Here is a 6,475-nt window from a genome sequence, read left to right as displayed (position 1 = left end):
GGCGAAAGACACGCTCTTAATGACGTCCTTTGCTGTCTCTAAAAATCAACTAGCTTTCCTGGGCCATTAAGGTTTCCAAGATATCAAAAATATAGGCAATAAAAACCATGATTAATAAAATTGAGAATTTTTAAAATGAGTAATGACAGAGGCTGATCAAAGCCTAAAGTTCCAGAGTCTTTTTATTCAACTGTGTGAAGATTCCGTTTAATCCAGAAAGGTAGAGCACCAGGGAGACACGACTATCTGAGAATCACATTTATCAGAGTTTGCTAAGCAGAGAGAGAGAGAGGAAAGAGAGAAAGAGAAAGAGGAGAGAGAGAGAGAGGCAGAGGAGAGACAGGGTGGAGAGGGTGAGAGGGATTCCAGTGAGTGGAGGCGTGGTGCTCAAAGCCCCTCTGGCAGAAGACAGGATGGCTCTAACACGGCAGGAGTTCAGGGAGTGAGGGAAGCGGAGGGAGGCGCCATACTGGAGGTCCGCAGGGTCCTGCGCCATCTTAGGGACCTGGGGCTTGTTTCAGGGGAAACGAGATGTTGTAGGAGTGGGGAGGGGAGGGACTTGGTGACATGCAGGTCAGCACTGTAGACAGGGTTTGCCTGGATTTAATACAGGACACATCATTTATGGGATTATTTTATAATGTTCACCCAAAAAGTCAAACCGCAGAAGAGTGCAAGAGATCTGTCCACTAGAGATCCAAAAAATCCAGCTGAAGGCCTGGACCTCAGGGCAATGTCCTGCATGAGTCCAGCTGAAGACCTAGAGCCCGTGACAACATCCTTCCCAATTCCAACTTCAGGCCTAGGGCCCACGACAATGTCTCACGCAAGCTTGTATCAAGAATCTGCACCAGGAAGGCCCAAACGTCAGTGGTGGCAGCTGGAAAGTCTGTGCCAGGGGGCTGAGGGATCTGTACCAGCAGTGGAGGAATGTGCACTGGAGCTAAAAAGTGACCCTCAAGGTAAGGACCAGAGCTCCCCATAAGAGAACCACAGCCATCTTCAGTGATGGTGAGGACTCAAGCTCCTCTGACAGTGAGAACAACTGACTTCGTATCAGGAAAGCCCCCACAACAAGCTTCTCCAGGAGAATCCACAGCACCATCTTCCCCTCCAGTTCTCCTTTTATGCTGTTGGTAACAGTCCTCAGGTGGGCCTTCCACACCCAGCACCACGCTGGGTCAGTTCAGCTTTGTGTTACAAGCTGACCAGCAGATAATCCACCACATCAAGTGACAGACAGATGGCATATGTTATACCCAGGATCATGCCGCATGCCTGCCATATGGTAGATTCTCAATCTTAGGGATTGGCTGATATTCATGTATGTAGAAGTATCTCTTCTCTGCAATACTCAAGACGGAAGTGTTTCAGATTATTTTGGATTTGGTAATATTTGCAGCGGGGGGTCTTGGGACTACAATTCCAATCTAAACATGAATTCATTTATATTTCATTTAGAGGTGCAGCTCATATACATAGCCTGGAGGTAACTTTATACAGTAGTTTTAATAATTTTATGCATGAGGCAAAGTTGACGCACTGCAGCTGAAGGGTTGCTGGAGGCTGTTTCTCTTGGGGACCCTGAATGAGCACCTGTTTTTCCACTGTGGCTCTCACAAGAGGTCAGCTTGGAATTTTCTGCTTATTGGCATCATGCCAGTGCTCAAATGTTGGGAGCATGTCAGATTTTGAATTTCTGGATTGGAGATGTTCAACCATAATTACGATTATGTTTGTTTTGTGGAAATCTAACAGTGTCCATTGCTTCCTGTGTAACTGTATTATTTGGTTCTTGAAGTATCTGCTTCAGAATCAAGATTCTGTCCCACTTGTTCTTGGGCAATTTGGGTGTTATTAAATAAATCAGAATTTAACCAGTTGGTCAAGATATTGTAATTTTCATAATTTTGGTTTTGTAACTTCTTTTATTTTAAAGAGAAAAGAACAAAAACATAGACAAAACAACACAAAAACTAAAAGTGATACAGAATTTCAAAACAAGATGATAGGAAATCAGCAATGGCAAATAAATACATGAAAAATGTTCAACATCGTTGGTCATTTGAGAGATACAAATTAAAACAATACTGAGATTTCATCTCACCCCAGTAAGAATGGCTATCATCAAGACATCAACCAACAACAAGTGCTGGAGGGGCTCTGGGGAAAAAGGAACACTTCTCCAGTGTGTGTGGCCATGTAGACTGGTGCAACCACTGTGGAAATCAGTCTGGAGATTCCTCAAAAATTAGGGTTAGAAGTCCCATTTAAATCTGCCATTCCCCTTCTGGGTGTTTTCCCACAAGAATTAAGAACATCATACCCCACCCTAAAAAAAAAGACCGGGGGCTGGGGATTTAGCTCAGCAGCACAGTGCCTGCCTGGCAAGTGCAAGGTCATGAGTTTGATTCCTGGTACTGGAAAACAAACAAACAAACAAACAAAAAGAACATCATACCACAGTGATATATGTGCACCCATGTTTATAGCAGCACAATTTGTCATTGCAAAAGTTTTGAAACAACTCAAATGCCCATCAACTGAGGAGTGGATAAGAAAAATTTGGTATTTTTATACAATGGAGTATTACTCAACTATAAACTCGAGGCTTTTATAGGTAAATGGATGCAACTAGAGACCATACTCATAAGTGAAATAAATCAGGCCTGCATGTATAAACACTGTATTGTCTCCCTAGTGTAAGAATCTGAAAGGTTTTGTAACTTCTTGAGCTTTGCATGTAGGTTGAATTCTCACCTTTCTAGCCTATTTTCACATGGGATCTGCTTCATGCCTTAGATCACTTTTGTTGTCTTTTTACAAGTACAGCCACACAAATGATTGTACAAATAAGTCATACAAGTCATGCATTGATGTGGTGAATTGGTGTGTTTATTTTATTCATATTTTTTTTAATGTAACTGTTTTTCATAAGACATGATGTGGAGCTCCCACATGACCTAGAAATTCCACTCCTAGGTGTATGAGGATGCCCAAGAAAAAAAAAATACATGTACCCAGTGTACATGAATGTTCATAGCGGAATTACTCATGGTAGCTTCAAAGTGGAAATAACACAAATATTCAGCCATGGCCAATGGACAAGCGAAACGTGTATAGCCACACGGTGGAATTTTACTTAGCAACACAAAGAAAGGAAGTACTTATATAAGCTAAAGAGCAGACACAACTTGAAAATGTTTTGCAAAAAAAAACTTCTGTGAAAGAAATTCATGTCAAGAGACCACACATTTTATGATCCCATTTACATGAAATGTCTGGAATGGAGAAATCTGCAGAGACCGAGAGGGAGCAGAAATCTGCGGAGCGCAGCTGGGGAAGAGGCGGAGAGGGACCGACCGTGCGATTTCTTTGCAGGCTACCGCTTTAGAGGCTGTGTCTAATGATCTGACTTTGCAGTCCTGCGGCTATGTTTCTGTCAAGTGTTATTTTGCCAAAGGAATCTTTTCTTATATCTCTCTTTGTGTTTGGGATTTTGCATTTGAAATTTTATTGTGAGAAATCATTTGAAGTCTTGATGTCTTTTATCTTTCTTCAAAGAATTCTAATTCCTTTTTTCTCCAGCACTTGGGAGTGCCGGCAATCAGTAATCATCTTAACCCAATGCTAGGCCAGCGGTTTTCCGGCCACTGAGTAATTTGCCTTGGAGCTGGGTAGTACACAGAGCTGATAACTATTTCTGCTTCCCCTATTCCCAGTGTGTGGCCACGGCTGTGCTTAGTCCTGTTGGAGCCTGAGGCAAAAATAAAAAGCCAGTGATACTGAGCTTATACCTTTATTTAAATTTGATTTTTTTTTTTTTTTGCTCATCATGGGTTTTTCCTTTTCTTCCTTCTCTTTCTCCTCTTTCTTTTCCTTTTTCTCTCTTCCTTCTTTTTTTCCTTCTCCCTCCTCTTCTTCCTCTTCCTTTTTCATTTTTATTTGTCAGTGCAAGAGATCAAACCCCAGCGCCTCCCACACACTAGGCAGGACCTCTGCTGCTAGACTACACTCCTAGTCTGGATTATTTTCTTTTTGAAGACTGTTGTGGGAAAGTGTTGCTTACCTGGATTTCTGAGTTTTTTGGTCCCCTAAGTTTTGCGGCCAAGGTTAATTCCTCAATGAGTTCACTCTACTTTTGGCCTGGGCAACTGCCTTGAGATTTTTACCTCCTGAGAAGCCTGAAGAAACATAGCTGCGGGTCTCCCCAGCTGCCTATAAAATCCCCCAAGGGCGGCACACCATCGAGTGCCTCTGTTATGAAGCCACTTACAATGAATTCTCCAAACATCTTTTTTTCATTTTCTTCTGAAACTGCCCTAAAACAACAGTACCAGAGCAACAAGTTAAAACTCACAGAGTAGGCTAGCAGTTTTCTGCTAGAAAACAATAGAAAAAGGAGAAATGTCTGCAAACTTGGGGACAACAGCTGATGGAGGAGTGGATCCGATCTACACAACAGCACAGGAAGCGGAGGCAGAATCGAGCTAGTTCAGCCCACAGGATCCCACAGAAAATGTGCTGTTCTCATCACCGGCCACCAGGGAGAGAGAAGGGTTTGCATTCACATCTTGTGGCCCACACTGGGCATTTCCAGTGATGCCCCAGAGAAACGGAAGTCACCACTGCTTTATCGGTGGGACTGGTCAGGCGGGACCCAGCTCAGATACAAGCAAACGATGCTCTAATACACTGCGATTGTCTCAACGACTGAGGCTCAAGCTAAAGGGGACCATGAGAAAGCCATAAATGAAACAATTTGGGACGACTAACTCCAAAGGAAAAAAAATCCAGGGCACACACAGACTAAACTTTTGGAAAATTACATGAGTGGAGCAGCCCATGAAATACTGCAGGGAACTAGAAGTAAACTGTCACTTCCCACTTCTTGGACTAAACTAGAAGTGCAACACCTATTTGCCTCTTTGGCTATTGGAGAAATCATATCCCTCTCTTAGGAATACTGTTAGTCCCAGGAAAAGGCTGTGTCTGATGGAAGGTCTGAGTAGCAGCAGGTTTCTTAGGTGTGCACAAGGCTATAGGCTGTTATTCCATTAGAGCTCTATCGTTCCAAAGATGAAGTTAGAGACAGCTGCTCCCCTGCCAACTCGTTTCTGGCAAAAGCCCCTGGCCACTGCGTACTAGTGACCTCCGGGCTCTGCCCCAGAAGTGTACCAAGCGCTGCTCTGCTTTTGAAAGACACTTACCATTCTTAACATTAAGCAGATTTCTGAAACAGTCCCAATATCCAAAGGATGTAAAGCTATGTTACGACCTGAAATAGCGTGTTGCACCATGGTATCAGAGAAGCATTTCAACAAGGAGGGCAAGGCCCAAAGAACTTCAGTGATACAGTGGAAATGGTGCAAACGGGACAGCTACTGGGATTCCAAGGAGGAATTCATTGGACTGATGACCACGTAGCCTGTCCTCCCTGAGGGCTGACTGCGGAGCATCCCCGGGAAGACCTGCCTGCTGTCACAGTCGATGTACCTCTCCTTTTTACCAGTTACCCACGTGCCTGGCAGTTGGCATGGCTCACAAATGGTGGACCCTGGATCAAGAACAGGATGGAGAACATCCTGTTCCTATTCACCATGGGAGCTAAGAGCAAGTCAGCCCATTGGGCTGGATAAGTAGCAGAACTGAACACAGACTAAGACCCATGCGGTGCATCCCTGGGTGTGTCATGATTCTTGGACCTTTGACAGGGACGTTGGTCTAGCAAATGTACAATGCAAAACTGGACCGAACTGGACCTCTCCTACCCCTGTGCATGAAATCTCTGTGGGCATTCTGGGGGCAAATCCAACTCGGCCATGGCAATGCTTATCAAATAAGCCCTCTGCCAGAGCCCAAGGTGACTGGGGTCAAGCTGCTTCCATAGTTCAACCTTAATACTTGAAATGAGTGGATATGGGAAACTCAAGTCATAGAGTGATGGGCCGAGTGAGGACATGTCATTGGTCCCTTCTGACGCTTACACTCAATGAAAATTGCATACTCCAGGAGAGGTATTCCCTGGGGAAAGTGTCCATCAGACAGCCAGCAAGAAAGTTGGCGTGTCTTTGCCTCCTGTCTGGGGAGACTTGAATATTCACAAGCTACATTCTAGGTTTGCTTTCATGCTCAATGGCCAAACCCAGCACTGCCAATACTATCAAAGGACTGCAGCGGTAACAGAATGCATGATGTATAATAATGTACGGTGCTAGCTCAGCTGTCCTGGTTACTGCATCAGATGGAGATACTTGCTGTGTTGCTGTTGTGCTTTGTGTCTGGATGTCGGCCATGGCGATGCAGTCATGGGGCGGGACTCTAGAGTTTATGATTGATCCATGGTCCACTGTTGGGGTTAGGGATGTGAGTGCTACTCCTGGGGCAGGCAGTTTGCATACAGTATAAGGAAGGGAAAGAAACTTGCTTTTCCCACAGCTCCTCCTTTTCTGCTCTTGCTGTTTTTGCTGAGTGC

Source organism: Chinchilla lanigera, unplaced genomic scaffold, assembly GCF_000276665.1.
Source record: "Chinchilla lanigera isolate Chin_1 unplaced genomic scaffold, ChiLan1.0 scaffold00008, whole genome shotgun sequence".
Classification (NCBI taxonomy): Eukaryota; Metazoa; Chordata; class Mammalia; order Rodentia; family Chinchillidae; genus Chinchilla; species Chinchilla lanigera.
This window is presented reverse-complemented; position numbering follows the sequence as displayed.